The sequence below is a fragment of the Mesoplodon bidens genome, assembly GCF_964165515.1.
Source record: "Mesoplodon bidens genome assembly, chromosome: 10".
Classification (NCBI taxonomy): Eukaryota; Metazoa; Chordata; class Mammalia; order Artiodactyla; family Ziphiidae; genus Mesoplodon; species Mesoplodon bidens.
The window spans coordinates 96792398-96812380 of NC_138172.1; the positions used below are offsets into that span (position 1 = coordinate 96792398).

General features: G+C 34.3%; 1 protein-coding gene across 5 annotated transcripts in view; it reads right to left on the reverse strand.

Annotated features, from left to right (window-relative positions):
• HIVEP1 (HIVEP zinc finger 1) overlaps window positions 1-19983 on the reverse strand; it is a 142871-nt gene that overhangs the window by 47027 nt on the left and 75861 nt on the right. The gene's annotated exons all lie outside the window — the stretch shown is intronic.

The following is a 19983-nucleotide window of genomic DNA, read 5'->3' on the forward strand; positions in this document are numbered from 1 at the left end:
ACAGAATAAAAAGAAGTAAGATACAAATGATGGTAAGGAAGAAAACAGCATTATTTGCTGATAACATAATGGTCTCCTGGAGAACCTAGGAGAGGTAACTGAAACTCTACTACATCTAACAAGAGTTCAGTACAAGAGTTCAGTAAGTTAGCTGCCCACCCAAAACATACATATATCAACCTTTTTGCTTATACCAAAAATAGTTAGAAAATATAATGAAAAAATATTCTATTTATAACAGCAATAAAAATAAATGCCTAGAAATAAATTTAGCACAAAATATTCAAAACACAGAAAATTTAAAAGTCTTCTGATATGATTTCAAAATGTACTTACAAAATAAAGAAACACACCACGCTCCTGAAGAGAATCAATATTTTGAGGATATCAATTCTTTCCAAATGTCTAAATTTTATACAATTTCAAACAACTTTTAAAATTTGCTTTAAAAAATATGACATGACTCTAATCTTCACCTGGGAGAATAGATATTCTAAATTAGACAATAAAATTCTGAAAAAGAATTATATAAAGAAAGAGATTAAATAGTAAAGTATTTTCTCAAAATTAATGGTTAAACTGAAAATCCATAGAAAGACTATATATGTGTTTAGTATATGAAAAAGTGGCATATTTCAAAATCTTGGTAAAAGGATAATGTAGTTCTAAAATATGCAATGCAGGTTTCACAATGAGACAAAAAAGTAAAGTAGATGTTAAGCAGACACCATGTTCCAAAATAAGTTAAATGAATTCAGTATAAGAAATAAAACCACAGAAAGAACTAGAAAAATATGGATAACTATTTAGCTAATTTTGAGAGTGGAAACACATTTACTAAGCAAAAAAAAAAAACCAAAAAAACCCCCCAAAAAACAAGCAAAAGAAAAACCACTTTAATATATAAAAGTTAAACTCTCTCAGTGTATTATCAAAAACACTTCAATGTAAAAAAGCAAATGACACAGAAAAGTATTTCAACATATAGGCTGACAACAAGTTAATATTCTAACTCTAATAACATTTATAAGGGACTCCTAGTAATGACAAATCAAGTAAATCAAATGATCCTCCCTGAGAACAGCAGAATAGTTAAACAAAATATGAACATTATCAGTTTAAAGGCACCACAACATTAAGAAGGCAATGAAAAGGTACTCGACCAAGATCTAGGGGAGGATAAAAGTCCAAAAAGTGAAATCAGCATCTGGGGCTCCTTTTGCTCAGAGAGGGTTGGTTTGCTTAACCGGAAGGAGCAATGAAAAGCTGAGCAGCTCTTTGGACAATCTAAAGAAGTGAAGGTTATAAATGATAAAACCCAGGGCAGGCCATGCATGGAGTCCCTATGAAAACCTACGTTTCCAGTTGAGAGCTGGAAGGGCTTCATTCTAGGAACGAGAGAACTGATGCAGACCAACCTTTGCATGAACTGTAACTCACTTTCAGGGACCCAGAAAATCCACAAACCCCAAACGTGATTAAGTTGCTACTGTATTGGCTAGTCCTCCTAGGAACCTGGTAGAAGCAAACGAAAACCTTCTTTGGAGGAAGATATCATCAACTTAGGCATCAAACTATTTCATTAGTTTTTCACATAGAATGTCTAACTCATATTCAAAGATAACCAGGCACCTGAGAAGAGAATTCAACATGAAACAACCAACATTACAAACGAATTGACAGGGGTCCAATATATTGGAATTAATATAACATAGAGCCTTAAAAATAGATGTGCTTATTTTGTTCAAGGACAAGCACACTGAAAATTCCAGAGGAGAACTGAGAAGTATAAAAAGAGAGGCAACATATTTGAAAAGTCAAGTATAAATTAAATAACTGAAAAAATACAACCAAATTTAGACCTCACTGGAGGGATTTAAGTTCAGAACATAACAGCTGAAAACAATAGCAAACTGAGACCTAAGTCAAAAGAAGCAACATGGAATAAAGTATTGGGTTGGCCAAAAAGTTCGTTTGGGTTCTTCCATAACATATTATGGAAAAACCCAAACGAACCTTTTGGCCAGCTCAATGCCAGGAGACAAAGGAATGCAAAATTCAGGAACTAGATCTAAAACCAAGAGGATAAATTGCAAAGGCTGGAAATGGAATCTCAGAAGGTGAGGAGATAAATAATTGGGCAGAAGTAATATTTGAGGAGATACGGTCTAAAAATTTTCAAAACCTAATGAAACACATGAATCTACAGATTTGAGAGTACTATAAACCACAAGCAAGATAAATATAGAGAAATCATACCTATGCAGCACATCACTATGAAGCTGCAGAAGTCAGAGACAAGGCCAAAAGTCTTAACAGTAACAGAAAATTTAATTATAAAGACAGATTACCTTCAAACAAGCTATAATTAGGCTCACACACGTGACAACTCAACAGCAACAATGTACTCAAGGAAATAAACTGCCAAGCTAGAATCCTGTGCTTCTGTACTCAGAAAAAGTATTTTTCAAGAATGAAAAAGAAATAGACATTTTCTAATAAATGATACTTGAAATAATTTGTCATTTGAAATGTCACAACAGACCTGCACTAATGGAAAACTAAAGACAATTCTTCATATAAAATAAAATTATCCCACATGGGAAACTAGAGATGTAAGACGAAATGAGTCCCAAAGTGATTAATGCGTGTAAAAAATGAAGATGAATAGCAACTGCATAAAAGTAATAAAAGATATATGTGGAATTCAAATACATGATAATAATAGCATGTAAGTCAAAAGCAGAGTAAATGGACACACCCATAAGAGAGGAAGGAACAAATGCTATGGATGCAGAGCCCCAAAAGCTTGGAGCTAGTATCTGACAAAACAGCAGCCTCTCGGAGCATCACCATGCTTCACTAAAGGAACATGGAGAAGAAGGTCAGTGTTCTTGCAGCATTTAGTGAAGAATAAGTTTAGTTTTACTAACCAAAATAGATTCAAAGCTTTGACAATATTCCTAATGGGGGAAATACACTGCAAAACAATCAGAACATAGCAGAACCTCAGCCCTGAAAAGAAAAGCAGGAATGGGATATAAGTGGAATTTGAGACCAACTCCTCCAAAGTAACAACAAGAATCATTTAGTCAAGGGTTTAAACAATGCAAGATACAACATTAAACTTTTATAGCATAATAAATAGGCAACAGAATACATTTTAAAGAACTGTTCATAAGAAATAGAAAAATAATTATGGGGTGAGGGAGGGAATCTGAATTCACCATTAACAGGCTATGATGTAGCAAAAAAAAAATCAGGAAACAGGAAACAGAAAAAGAATATAGGTTTTAACAGAAAAGGAAAATGTAGTAGAATAAAGACATACTAAATTTTATACATTACAAAATCTTTGTTAAAATAAAAATTTCGTTAAGTTTCAAAAAAATTAAAACACTATGGGATTGGAGTATAGAGATGGCACATCTCTGTCACCTGGAGTTCCGTATTTTTAAATTCATCATGCACAGGTATTATTCACATACAAATAAATGTGTAGTGAAATACTCAACCCCAAAACAGGTAGTTAGCAAATTAAGAACCCAACAAATAACTGCTTATTTAACAATAATTTAAAATATAGACCAAAACCTAGCAGATAGAGACAAAATAGGTACTCAAATATTTGTGTTATTAATCATTCAAAGGCAAATAAATCTGTAGAACTATTTTATATATAAAAGAAAATTTCTTAAGCAGTCAATATAATTTAAGAGAAATAATTTTGACTGTAGGAATAAAAAATAAAAACAAAAATAAAATCAGAGATAAATCAAATTGAAAAAGTTTTAAATAGAATAAGTAACAACTATGTTTGAAAATTTTAATTAAATAAAAAATCAGGGCTTCCCTGGTGGTGCAGTGGTTAAGAATCCCCTGCCAATGTAGGGGGATGTGGGTTGGAGCCCTGGTCCGGGAAGATCCCACATGCCGCGGAGCAACTAAGCCTGTGCGCCACAACTACTGAGCCTACACTCTAGAGCCCATGAGCCACAACTACTGAGCCCACATGCCACAACTACTGAAGCCTGCACGCCTAGAGCCCGTGCTCCGCAACAAGAGAAGCCACCACAATGAGAAGCCTGTGCACCGCAATGAAGAGTAGCCCCCGCTCACCACAACTAGAGAAAGCCCGTGCGCAGAAATGAAGATGCAACGTGGCCAAAAATAAATAAAATAAAATAAATATATTTATTTTAAAAATCAATCTAATCAGTAATAAATGTTCTCAGAAAGGAAAAAGGGGGACTTCCCTGGTGGTCCAGTGGTTAAGACTCTGTGCTTCCACTGCAGGGGGTGTGGGTTTGATCCCTGGTCGGGGAACTAAGATCCTGTATGCTGCTCAGTGCGGCCATAAAAAAAAAAAATAATAAAATAAATAAAATACACTTTTAAAAAAAGAAATGAAAAAGGGTAGGACATAACAACAGAAAAAACTATTTAAAATTATAAGAGAAGGTTATACTCCATCTTAAAATATTTGGATACTTGTATAACATATAGAATATAAGAAGTTATAAATACAATTGACCGGGGCTTCCCTGGTGGCGCAGTGGTTGAGAATCTGCCTGCTAAGGCAGGGGACACGGGTTCGAGCCCTGGTCTGGGAGATTCCCACATGCCGCGGAGCAACTAGGCCCGTGAGCCACAACTACTGAGCCTGCGCGTCTGGAGCTTGTGCTCTGCAACAAGAGAGGCCGTGATAGTGAGAGGCCCGCGCACCGCGATGAAGAGTGACCCCCGCTTGCCACAACTAGAGAAAGCCCTCGCACAGAAACGAAGACCCACCACAGCAAAGATAAAGAAATTAATTAATAAACTCCTACCCCCAACATCTTGTTAAAAAAAAAAAAATACAATTGACCCAAGAAGGCCAGAAAAACCCTTGGTTTTTCCATCCTTTTACTTTCAATCTATTGGTCTTTTTCAATCTATTGATAGTTGTGTCTTTGAATCTAAAGTTTGTCTCAGCATAAACAGTATATAGTTGGATCTTGTTTTTTTATCCAGTCTGACAATCTCTGCCTTTCGACTGGACTATTTAATCCATTCACATGTAATGTTATTATTGATATAGCTGTATTTATCTCTGCCACTTTACTTTTTATTTTTAATACATGTTGTGTCTCTTTTGTTCCTACATTTCTGCTTTACTGCTTTATGTTACATTAGGTGATATTTTCTAACATAACATTTTAATTTCTTCAATGATTTTTTTCACTATTTTTTTGAGCTATTTCCTTTGTAGTGCTTCAGGACTTACCTTACATTTTAACTTATCTAACTTAATTCCAGTGAGACATGGAAACATTACAACTATATAGCTCCTGTCTCTTTCCCCCTATTTCTGTGGAATTATTGTTATACATATCATATCCATAAACATTACACCCCAACAATACTATAATTTTTACTTAACATAACTCTGTCTTTTAAAGATACCACTAAGAGAAGGAGAGCAAGTGCATACTTATAGCATTTGTTATTTAAACCTTCTTATTTGCCATTTTGATAAGCACTTTGAACCTGACTTTTAAGAAGCACCTCAGAGAAAGTGGTAAGAACAACCTTGTACTTCAAAACAGGTCCTCTTTGGCTATGTTCTAGCCAAGTTAGCAAAGAAGGTAATAGAAAATTGACAACAATCGAGATGAGGTGTTACAAAATAAGTATATTTTCTATTTTTATAGCTTGTTCTAATGTCTTATAATATGGTTTGTATGAAAATAGTGAGTTGAAGAAACAAAAGATAAAAATGTGAATGTTGCCAACAAGATAGCTGACACTAATAAAAACCAAATATTCTGATATATTTCTGCAGGTTTAACAAGATTACCTGGTAGAAAGCTGATTCAGACTTTGATTCAAACAATAAGTTTACAAAATAACAATCATACTTCCCTGACCAAAGAGTAATACGAATTCATATCCTTTTGCTTCGTTTTCATTGAGAAAGATTCCAAAAACCTTGGTGATTTTTCTAAGAAAGTTCCTCAATTCTTCAGAACATCACAACTTCCCACCAGGTTAACTAAAATGTTATATCAACATTATAAACTACACCAGGAGTAGTTTTAATCTTAGTGTTCAGAAAAATCAAAAGAAAGGATTCATTTGTACTAGATGTCCACAGTCTCTACTAAAGAATGAAGCTTTTATTTTTTGTTAGAGACATACAGAAATGATTTTATATATCACTGCAGATATATACAATTAAATTATATAGATTAAATTATGGAGATAATTTGATATAATCAAACAATTTACTTCAGATATGCAGTCTAGATTACAGCAGGAGAAATAAAATATATCGATTTAAACACACTTCAAAGACAGAAGAGTATATATTGTTTAGAAGCCATGCCTGCTGTGTAAAGGAATCCATCCTTACCACACCCCCGTCCACCCACCCAGCCATCCATCTTCATTTATTAATAAATATTTGCCAAATGCCTACTGTATGCACTAGAAACCATAGGAGGTGCCAGTATATGATGTTGGGCAAACTGAACTAGAGCATTCATGAGGACACTTGTGTAGCAGCAGTGAGGGGAAGAGCTTAAGGGATGAGATCTCATGGGCTGTGTTAGGGAGATTTGTCTTCACACTGAAGAGACACAGGAAGCCATTAAAGAGGTTTGTTAACAGTTACTAAGTGGCTAACTTCATGCTAGGTGGTGGGCTTCAAGAAATAAACACCCATAGCAACATCCCCATTCTTGGTTCCCTTGCAGAGCTGTACTTCCAATACAATCTGTCAAATCCTTTCCTCATTAGCTAAACATCCAACTACGCACACATGTTACTATATACATTTGCTCTCATTTAAATTTTCTTCAGTCCTCTTCCTGCCTTTTCTCACTCATCAAGAGAGTCTCATTTTCTTCTTCCAAATCTTTTCTTGAATGAAATAGCTACTATTGTATCCCATGCTTGGTGGTTAGTGCAAAATTCTAAATTATCATCCTTAAAATTTGATATTCTTCTTATATATAGCATAGCCCAACAAAACACACTCCAAATCCTGAAACAGTAGCAAAAGAATGCCCTATTTGGGTGAAATGATACTTTGTTGTTTCCATAGCTGTTTGCTTTCATTTTTTTTAAGATTTATTTTCTAGAATTTCACACAATCGTTTACCTATCTTCAACTGATTCTGCCTCCCCATTGCTTTTATTTTCTATTGTTTCTTCCCCAGAATTATATCCCTGACTTCCATGCAACATGTGTACTGCCTTCTCTGATCTGAGTAAACATGAGAAAAAAGAACAAGTCTCCATGTAGGCAACAAACATCTGAGCCCGCCTCTCTTTTTTTTCTTTCTTTTGCCCCATACATAGGTTACAGAAGCAAAGCTGGAGAAAAGCTTAAATAAATCAACAGCAGTACACATTATCCTTTTAAGTCACCCTGCAACACGATTCATATAAAAAATAATAGAGGCATATGCATGAGGTCAATTATCTAAGAAAGTGAAGATGGTAAATTAAACACAATCTGGGCTTTTTTCCTTATCATTCTTCCATGAATCCCCAAGTGAACCAACAGAATGAGACCCATTTCTTTGTTTTCCACAGTCCTGAGAGATGCTGTCCTCAAAGCAGCTCAAATTCATACATCATAATCTGAACTATTTCATATCTCTCCTGTGAAAAAATGAAGCAGTGGACATAAACACACACTTTATAGAATCTTAAACAAATGTGTTTTGAACATTTTAATCTCCCTGAAAACCTGAGGCACCTTCCAATCAATTATAAAGGCACTGTGTCCTGACTTAAATGGCAGTGACTTTTTCCATTCCTAAATAGTGCATGAAATCACTTTGCATCTTATAATCAATAGCATTTTGAAGTCAACAGAATAGGCTATAAAACTGTAAAAGAATGCAAGCCTTTCAATGAATTCTATAAAAGTTAAATCTCGCTAACTATTTTAGCCTCTAATTTAATAAATGATTGATTACACCATAGAGTGTAATCAGTAACATTCTTAGGAAATACACTGAGGGTTTTTGCCTCTCATAATTTGTAGGAAGCAAAGTTTTACTTTTTGCATTTAAAAACCATGAACAGAATACTTAAAGACATTTATTTTTCATAAATGTACTAAAAGGTGCTTTGTTTATCATTATGCAAATCATCTTCTATAAAGCTGGCACCAGTCTAGTTGCAAAGCAATGATCTCTTGGGATTTAGTATTTTTAAATCTCAAAATATTGACTGAATTGACATATGATAACTTTAACTCATATACATGGCACAAATAATTAAAATAATACTAATTTTCCTGTTACATAAGCCATTAGCATTGTCTATTACACTAAAAAAGAACACTTCAGGAGAGCTGAATATTTAAATTTGAAATTAAAAGTAATATAGTATGAAAAGAAAAAAGAGATGACTTTCTTTTCTAAAAAACAGAAAATCAGTTCCTGTTTTCCCAAGGGAAATTAGTTAGGCACTGCTGCCAGACTACAGAAAACCTCATGAATTTTGATTCTACCAATTCAGATTTTATGATAATTTGGGCAAGAGCTGAGTTAAACAGGTTCCGTTAAGGTACAGATTTTTTCTTTCCTATCTATTTCCTAGGGCTAAAAAGAATGGATGATGCATAATAAAAAATTACTGAATAAAAGAATGAACTAATAACAACTTTACAAGGAAAACATGATGAATTTTTTTTGAGCTTTAATATTAAAAAGTAGAATTTATAAATATATTTATTTAAAATAAATAGCCATTGAGCTCTACCAACCACCAGTCCCTCCCATCAGGAAGGTTGCACAAGCCTCTTAGATAGCCTCATCCAGATGAGAGCAGCCAGCAGAAGCAAGAAGGACTAGAATTCTGTAGACTGTGGACGAAAACCACATTCACAGAAAGACAAAATGAAAAGGCAGAGGACTATGTACCAGATGAAGGAACAAGATAAAAACCCAGAAAAACAACTAAATATAGTGGAGATAGGCAACCTTCCAGAAAAAGAATTCAGAATAACGCTAGTGAAGATGATCCAGGACCTCGGAAAAGGAATGGAGGCAAAGATCAAGAAGATGCAAGAAATGTTTAACAAAGACCTGGAAGAATTAAAGAACAAAGACCTAGAAGAATTAAAGAACAAACAAACAGAGATGAACAATACAATAACTGAAATGAAAAATACACTAGAAGGAATCAATAGCAGAGTAACTGACACAGAAGAACAGATAAGTGACCTGGAAGACAGAATGATGAAATTCACTGTGGCAAAACAGAATAAAGAAAAAAGAATGAAAAGAATTGAAGACAGCTTAAGAGACCTATGAGACAACATTAAATGCAACAACATTTGCATTATAGGAGTCCCAGAAGGAGAAGACAGAGAGAAAGGACCTGAGAAAATATTTGAAGAGATTATAGTCAAAAACTTCCCTAACATGGGAAAGGAAATAGCCACCCAAGTCCAGGAAGCGCAGAGTCCCAGGCAGGATACACCCAAGGAGAAACACTCCGAGACACAGAGTAATCAAACTGACAAAAATTAATGACAAAGAAAAAAATATTAAAAGCAACAAGGGAAAAAAATGACAAATAACATACAAAGGAACTCTGATAAGGTTAACAGCTGATTTCTCAGCAGAAACTCTACAAGCCAGAAGGGAGTGGCACTATATATTTAGAGTGATGAAACGGAAGAACCTACAACCAAGATTATTCTACCTGCAAAGGATCTCATTCAGATTCGATGGAGAAATCAAAAGCTTTACAGACAAGCAAAAGCTAAGAGAATTCAGCACCACCAAACCAGCTCTACAACAAATGCTAAAGGAACTTCTCTAAGTGGGAAACACAAGAGAACAAAGGGACCTACAAAAAAAAAAGAACCCAAAACAATTAAGAAAATGGTAACAGGAATATATATATCGATAATTACCTTAAATGTGAACGGATTAATTGCTCCAACCAAAAGACACAGGCTCGCTGAATGGATACAAAAACAAGACCCATATATATGCTGTCTACAAGAGACCCACTTCAGACTTAGGGACACATACAAACTGAAAGTGAGGGGATGGAAAAAGATATTCCATGAAAATGGAAATCAGAAGAAAGCTGAAGGGCTTCCCTGGTGGCGCAGTGGTTGAGAGTCCGCCTGCCGATGCAGGGGACACGGGTTCGTGCCCCAGTCCGGGAAGATCCCACATGCCGCGGAGCGGCTGGGTCCATGAGCCATGGCCGCTGAGCCTGCGCGTCCGGAGCCCGTGCTCCACAACGGGAGAGGCCACAACAGTGAGAGGCCCAAGTACCGCAAAAATAATTAAAAAAAAAAAAAAAAAAAAAAGAAAGCTGGAGTAGCAACACTCATATCAGATAAAATAGACTTTAAAATAAAGAATGTTATAAGAGACAAGGAAGGACACTACATAATGATCAAGGTATCAATCCAAGAAGAAGATATAACAATTATAAATCTATATGCATAGACTGTATCCAACATAGGAGCACCTCAATACATAAGGCAGTGGGAGGGAGGGAGACGCAAGAGGGAAGGGATATGGGAACAGATGTATATGTATAACTGATTCACTTTGTTATAAAGCAGAAACTAATAAAAAAAATGATAAAAAAATAAAAAGTTTTATCAGAAGAAAAAAAATACATAAGGCAACTGCTAACAGCTATAAAAGAGGAAATCAACAGTAACACAGTAAGGGTGGGGACTTTAATACCTCACTTACACCAATCATCCAGACAGAAAATTAATAAGGAAGCACAAGCTTTAAATGACACAATAGATCAGATAGATTTAATTGATATTTTTAGGACATTCCATCCGAAAATGGCAGATTACACTTTCTTCTCAAGTGTACACGGAACATTCTCCAGGATAAATTACATCTTGGGTCACAAATCAAGCCTCAGTAAAGTTAAGAAAATTGAAATCATATCAAGCATCTTTTCCGACCACAATGCTATGAGATTAGAAATAAATTGCAGGGAAAAAAACGTAAAAAACACAAACACATGGAGGCTAAACAATACGTTACTAAGTAACCAAGAGATCACTGAAGAAACCAAAGAGGATATCAAAAAATACCTAGAGAAAAATGACAATGAAAATATGACAATCCAAAACCTATGGGATGCAGCAAAAGCAGTTCTAAGAGGGAAGTTTTTAGCAATACAATCCTACCTCAAGAAACAAGAAAAATCTCAAATAAACAATCTAATCTTACACTTAAAGGAACTAGAGGAAGAAGAACAAAGAAAGCCCAAAGTTAGTAGAAGGAAAGAAATCATAAAGATCAGAGCAGAAATAAATGAAATAGAAACAAAGAAAACAATAGGAAAGATCAATAAAACTAAAAACTGGTTCTTTGAGAAGAAAAACAAAATTGATAAACTTTTTGCCAGACTCATCAAGAAGAAAGGGAGAGGACCCAAATCAATAAAATGAGAAATGAAAAAGAAGTGACAATGGACACCACAGAAATACAAAGCATCATAAGAGACTACTACAAGCAACTCTATGCCAATAAAATGGACAACCTGGAAGAAATGGACACATTCTTAGAAAGGTATACTCTTCCAAGACTGAACCAGGAAGAAATAGAAAATATGAATGGGCCAATCACAAGTAATGAAATTGAAACTGTGATTAAAAATCTCCCAACAAAAAAAAAGCCCAGGACCAGAGGGCTTCACAGGTGAATTCTACCAAACATTTAGGAAAGAGCTAACACCCATCCTTCCCAAACTCTGCCAAAAACTGCAGAGGAAACAACACTCCCAAACTCATTCTACGAGGTCACCATCACCCTGATACCAAAACCACACAAAGATACTACAAAAAAAGAAAATAACACACCAATATAACTGATGAATATAGATGCAAAAATCCTCAACAAAATACTAGGAAACAGAATCCAGCAACACATTAAAAGGATCATACACAATGATCAAGTGGGATTTATCTCAGGGATGCAAGGATTCTTCAATATATGCAAATCAATCAATGTGATATGCCATATTAACAAATTGAAGAAAAAAAACCATATGATCATCTCAATAGATGCAGAAAAAGCTTTTGACAAAATTCAACACCCATTTATGATAAAAGCTCTCCAGAAAGTGAGCACAGAGGGAACCTGCCTCAACATAATAAAGGCCATATACAACAAACCCACAGGAAATATCATTCTCAATGGTGAAAAACTGAAAGCATTTCCTCTAAGATCAGGAACAAGACAAGGATGTCCACTCTCGCCACTATTATTCAACATAGTTTTGGAAGTTTTGGCCATGGCAATCAGAGAAGAAAAAGAAATAAAAGGAATACAAATTGGGAAAGAAGAAGTAAAACTGTCACTGTTTGCAGATGACATGATACTATACATAGATAATCCTAAAGATGACACCAGAAAACTACTAGAGCTAATCAATGAATTTGGTAAAGTAGCAGGATACAAAATTAATACACAGAAATCTCTTGCATTCCTATACACTGACAATGAAAGAGAAATTAAGGAAACAATCCCATTCACCATTGCAACAAAAAGAATAAAATACCTAGTAATAAACCTACCTAAGGAGGTAAAAGACCTGTACTCAGAGAACTATAAGACACTGATGAAAGAAATCAGAGATGACACAAACAGATGGAGAGATATACCAAGTTCTTGGATTGGAAGAATCAATATTGTGAAAATGACTGTACTACCAAAAGCAATCTACAGATTCAATGCAATCCCTATCAAATTACCAATGGCATTTTTTACAGAACTAGAACAAAAAGTCTTAAAATTTGTATGGAGACACAAAAGACCCCAAATAGCTAAAGCAGTCTTGAGGGAAAAAAACAGAGGTGGAGGAATCTGATTCCTTAACTTCAGACTATACTACAAATCTACAATAAGCAAGACAGTATGGTCCTGGCACAAAAACAGAAATATAGATCAATGGAACAGGATAGAAAGCCCAGAGATAAACCCATGCACCTATGGTCAACTAATCTATAACAAAGGAGGCAAGGATATACAATGGATGAAAGACAGTCTCTTCAATAAGTGGTGCTGGGAAAACTGGACAGATGCATGTGAAAGAATGAAATTAGAACACTCCCTAACACCATGCACAAAAATAAACTCAAAATGGATTAAAAACTTAAATGTATGACCAGACACTATAAAACTCTTAGAGGAAAACATTGAAAGAACACTCTTTGACATAAATCACAGCAAGATCTTTTTTGACCCACCTCCTAGAGTAATGGAAATAAACAAATGGGACCTAGTGAAACTTAAAATCTTTTGCACAGCAAAGGAAAGTACAAACAAGACAAAAAGACAACCCTCAGAATGGGAAAAAATATTTGCAAACGAATCAATGGACAAAGGATTAATCTCCAAACAATATAAACAGCTCATGCAGCTCAATATTAAAAAAATAAACCTCCCAATCCAAAAATGGGCAGAAGACCTAAATAGACATTTTTCCAAAGAAGACATACAGATGTCCATGATGCATGAGAAAAGCTGCTCAACATCACTAATTATTAAAAAAATGCAATCAAAACTACAATGAGGTATCACCTTACATGGGTTAGAATGGCCATCATCAAAAAACCTACAAACAACAAATGCTAGAGAGGGTGTGGAGAAATGGGAACCCTCCTGCACTGTGGGTGGGAATGTAAATTGATACAGCCACCATGGAGAACTGTATGGAGGTTCCTTAAAAAACTTAAAATAGAATTACCATATGACCCAGCAACCCCACTACTGGGCATATACCAGAGAAAACCATAATTCAAAAAGACACCTGCATCCCCAATGTTCATTGCAGCACTATTTACAATAGCCAGGTCATGGAAGCAACCTAAATGCCCATCGACAGACAAATGGATAAAGAAGATGTGGTACATATATACAATGGAATATTAGTCAGCCATAAAAAGGAACAAAATTGGGTCATTTGTAGAGACATGGATGAACCTACAGACTGTCATACAGAGAGAAGTAAGTCAGAAAGAGAAAAACAAATATTGTATATTAACGCATATATGTGGAATCTAGAAAAATGGTACAGATGAACTGGTTTGCAAGGCAGAAATAGAGACACAGATGTAGAGAACAAACATATAGATGCCAATGGGTGAAAGTGGTGGTGGTGGGAGCGGTGGGTTGAATTGGGAGATTGGGACTGACATGTATACACTAATATGTATAAAATAGATAATAAGAACCTGCTGTATTTAAAAAAAAAAAGAATGGGTAAGAGGACACAAACCCGAAAGGAAACAACCACACACACACACACACACTTTCTCTCTCTGTCTCCCTTACTCCCTCTCTGCCTTTCTCTCTCTCTCTTTCTGTCTTTCCCACTAACCAGAATTCATCTCACAATTGAAGATAAGAAATATTGGGGATTAACCATACTTTTGGTTAGGTTATAAAAATAAAATAAAAAATAAACAGCCATTAATGCTCATTTAATTACACTATTTCCTGGTAATTAATTTATAAACTACTAGCATTATTATAATACTGAAATAATTAAACTGCATTCCTTTAAAAAATTCAATAGTTCAGACATCTCACTAATATATTACACTAGGCCTTCCATTGGCTGTATCCGTGTGAGCTTTCATTTTATAAATTGCTAATGCCTTTCCAAGTTTATAACATTTTAAGTAACCCAACCAAGTTTTGTTTTATTGCACATACTTTCTCCCAGGCTGTTTTAAAACATTTTAATCTTATCTTATATTTAATCTTATCTTAACATTATTCATTTTAATTTAATAAAAATCAGTCCAACTTTTCCAGTATGCCACTTAAAGTTTAGTCTCACTTAGGAAGGACTTCATCATCCCTAATTATAGGAATATGCTCTTGTATTTTCTTAAGTATTCTTAGCAGAATTCTTAAGGAAAAGAATGTCACTGGCATTAAAGCATAACCTTATTAACATAAAATACTATTCCAAATGAACCTTCATTTCTTTTTTTTTAATATCACATGTGCTATTTAAAAAAGAAAAAAAAGGGAGTATTTTTCACTCCTTGCAAACTTATTCATATTATAAGGAGCTTAAAAAAATTTAGGAAAGTAGGTGAGCAAACTCTGGCTTTCATATTTACCCACTAATTAGAGTTCACAATCTAGTTTTTTGCTCATTAGTCACGCTCACTTCTGAATTACTCAATCTAGTTTTACATAGGAACCTAACTTCCCTCAGGCTTCCCCAGATAACAAGAGGGTAATTCCAGGCCATTCATTATGCCTATGTTAACAAAAATCCTACTTGTCAAGTGACTCCTTGGAGCAAGTCTGAATATCACAGAGTTATTTCAGCAGGACAGATTCCTTAATGTATTTCTTAAGCCATAAATTGCTTATATCCTTAGGACCCATTACTCTCATATACATGGTAAAATAGATGATTAACTGAAATTATTTTTTAAATAAAAATTTTCTGGTGGCTAGAGTATATGATTTCAGAGTGATGGCTGCTAAAAGGAAACTATAGGTATTATGGTGGTGATTTCAGGATTTTGCTGTTTGAGACAGAATAATATGAAAAATCCCAATGCAAGCTGACCTAAAATCTCCACCTTTTTCTATACCCATTGTTTGACTCCTGTTTCTTCCGGAATCATTACAATATTCTTTTAAAAGGTGATCTCTTTACTCAAAGGCTTAACTTAGAACAGGACTAGCTGTACTACAGATTCAACTATCACTAGAATACAGCTCTCATCCAGTTATGATGCAGAATAATATTAGAATAACACAGACTTGAAAAGTCCTCATGCCACTTTCTGGTTGCAGTCCCTGGGATAAGGTTATTTAACAGTTTTCAACTTCAGCTCTTCCATCTTTGTAAAATGGTGAATTTATCTGTAAAATGCTGAATTCTAAATTTCTAACATAAATTCTAGGAGCATTTTTATAGAACATTCCCTGAAACTTTTGACTATACTGTATTCAGAAACAGAGAGCAAATTATTTTAGAAATTTTAGAAATATTGTATTTTATATGTATTAGAAATACAAACTGGTTTTAAAAATCAATTAACATAACAATGCAATTAAATCAGAAATCACTAACAAAAAAATAAATAAAATCCCCAACCATCCCCAAGGGAAAAAAATTCTATCAAGAGAGTGAAAGAAGAAACCAGCACAGAAATTAATGAAAGTAGCAAACATGAAGTCATATTTAATATAGCTAAAGCAAGGTCTACAAGGAAATCAATAGCTTTAAATGATTCTAACAGGAAAGAATAGACTTAAAAATAAATAAGCCCAGTTTCCAACTTAAGAAATTTCATAACAGAATAAGCTCAAAAAAGAGGAAAAGATAATAAAGAGAAAAATGTAATGAAACGGAAAAGTATGATACAAGAGAATATCAAGAAACTCAGAAGTTGGTACAATAAAAGGGGAGTGAAACAGACAAACCTCTGGCAAGACTAACCAAGACAGAGAGAAAAGGCACAAATGAACAATATTAACAGTGAGAAAATGGAGACACAACTACAGATCCAGCAGCAATGAGAGAAAGAGAATACCATGAATGACTTTTTGCCAATAAGTGTGAATAGTTAATAAAATGGATAAATTATAAGAAAAATATCTAATTGAAGAGAAAAAAGAAAACTCGAATAATCTCATATTATTAAATACATTGACTTGGTCAATTAATCTATGACAAAGGAGTCAAGAATATACACTGGAGAAAAGACAGTCTCTTCAATAAGTAGTGCTGAGAAAACTGGACAGCTACATGTAAAAGAGTGAAATTAGAACATTCTCTAATACCATATACAAAAATAAACTCGGAATGGATTGAAGACCTTTAAATATAAGACTGGATACTACAAAACTCCTAGAGGAAAACACAGGCAAAACACTTTTTTTCATAAATCACAGCGGTACTTTTTTTGGATCCATCTCCTGAAGTAAAGGAAATAAAAGTAAAAATAAGCAAATGGGACCTAATTTGACTTAACAGCCTTTGCACAGCAAAGGAAATCATCAACAAAATGAAAAGCCAACCAACTGAATGGGAGAAAATATTTGCAAATGATGTGACCTATAAGGGATTAATATCCAGCATACATCAACAGCTCATACAACTCAACATCAAAAAAAAAAACCTGATTAAAAAATGGGGCAGAAGAAGTGAATAGACATTTTCCCAAAGAGGAAATGCAGATGGCCAACAGGCACATGAAAAGATGGTCAACATGACTAATCATCAGGGAAATGCAAATCAAAACCACAATGAGGTATCACTTCATACCCATCAGAATGGCTATCATCAAAAAGAACACAAATAACAAATATTGGTGAAGATGTGGAAAAAAGGGAACCCTTGTACACTGTTGTGGGAATGTAAATTGGTGCAGCCACTGTGGAAAACAATACAGAGGTTTCTCAAAAAGCTGAAAATAGAACTACCATATGACCCAGCAATTCCACTCCTGGGTATATATCCAAAAAACCAAAAACACTAATTTGAAAAGATACACGTACCCCAATGTTCATAGCATCATTATTTACAATTACCAAGGTATGGAAGCAACCTAAGTGTCCATGAACAGATGAATGGATAAAGAAGATGTGGAATACATATACACAGAATGGAATACCACTAAGCCATAAAAAAGAATGAAAATTTTCCAACGGCAAATAATATAATTTTATTTTTAAAGCTCAAACTCAGACAAAACTAAAAAGGATATTGTTTGAGAATACACAACTATTTTTAAGAAGCACTAAAATGATGATGCAAACTTAAAAACAGTTAAATATCTCTACCAAGCAGATAGTGGGATGAAATGGAGATTAGCATGTAGGTTGATACAACAGTACATATTAGCAATGTGCCAGTCCTTAAGTTGGGTATTGGAATCAAAGATTACCATGTTATTCTTATGATTTATAATAATGCATGTTACATACACTAAGTATTATGTATTAAATGTATGTGATAATATATATTACACATTATATATGTAATAATATATGACATATGTGATAATATATATTACATATTACATATGTAATAATATATATTACATATACTTATATATTATTTTATGTATCAAATATTGTGTGATAAAAATTTAAAACAAAGTATTAAAATTAAAGTTTATTCATGAGACAGCATATAAAAGCTTTCCTAACTGATCTATTTATTTCTTCCCAGTTTATTTCATACATATTCATCACTACATCTGTGAAATTCACTATTTATTTTATTTAAATCTCGTGCAATAATTTTAGAAATAGTGTCAAGCACAGTGGATGTTAAGACCAATAGTGCTGTAAGGAAGAAAATAAGGACATTATAGAGAATTGTATGTATGTTGCATGCTATATTTATCTCCAAATTGGTTAAAATCAAAATAAATCACATTCTAGTCATCTGACTTTCATTCATAAATGGAGAGAAAGAATAAAAAATATGTATTACCATAATTTAGTGCATTTCTTTATTCTATTGGTGTATAATGAGCCAAGTCAGTTTCTTTGCCACCTTATTATAATAAACAGATGAATCCTTCCTTAAAATGTTAGAAAACAGGAAAGATATCTTTTTTAGTCTACCAATAAGCAAGGTTTGTTTTCCTTAAGAGCCTACCGGTATTCTAAATGCTTCTGAAGATAAATTAGTTATTTGTCCTAATGGTTAAAAAAAGAAGAGGGGGGGAAAGAACCTTGAACAGGTTAAGGACGACAGCATCTTCAATAGAGATGAAGCCTTAGAAACATGAGCAATGTAGAAAAAAAGGCATATGTAGAAAAAGTTAAAATTTCAGGGGAAATGACCAAAAGCATGTTGGAAAAAATAGTGAAAAAGTGGTCTATTCTAGATGACTTATCTTATTCAATAAAAACAATAAATAACTCTAAATTTTTAAAGTATATTCTTCAAAAGAAGAAATGAATTTCCTTTCATCAAACAGACAGCTTAGCAAGCAAAGACCTGAGAAATCTCAAGACGTTTATTACTCAAAAATTTTATCTCATGTTGTTAAAGACAAACTGATGTTACTCCTCAATTATATTTGAGGAAAACTATTTTATTTTTAATTTGCCCAGAATGCGTATGTAAAAATGAAAGCTGAGTAGAAATTCTAGGCAGTGAATTGCACAGAACAATGCTCACTTGGTATTCATCCTAGGTCTTAAATAAGTGTAGCCTGCCAAATGCAGCCCACTGGACTATTTTCAACCTTATTATCCAATTTCTTTTTCTAGAACCTCTGTTCCATTTCCTCCTTCCTATCAGACATTTAGTTCATGGTTTTTAAAGCTCTTTGCCACAGGGGTAGGGAAGAGGGAAAAGGAAGACAAGAACACATTTATTTTCCTAACTGAAGCAGCTCTAAACCATCAGTAGATGCGGAAAAAGATTGACCACGACAAAGAACTTTAAATTGTTAGGTTCTTATAGCCTGAGTGTCTCTAATGCTTCATGATTTCAGCAATGTGGGAAGGGATATTCAGTCAACCTTTCAAAGGAACGGTGTGGCTGTGGTGACTTCTCTGCTCTTCTTAGACTTGTGTTTCTGCCAGAGGGTCATTAAAGGGTCATATTTGCTATGGGCCTCCCAGAGATCCCACGGTGGGTGAGGGGAGAGAAAAAAGAAGGAAGACACTTTAAGGTGTCCGCGCATCACAGCGTCACTACTCAGACAAACCCCAAACAACCCTGGAGACTTCACAGGCTGGTCCAAGGGATAGAGAAGCTGGACAACCGGAAATTATTTCCACTAATGATACCTAGTTAGGAAGCTAACTAGATTTAAAAAAAAGACTTTCCATTGGAATCCTACGTAGCTAAATTACTCTGCCAAAATATCCCACTGTAATTAGAAGATACAACAAGGATAAAGCAATAAAAAATCATGAAATCTAAACGCCATAAGGAGAACCGTAGATCCTTCTATTCAATTCTACACATGAACAGAGAGTG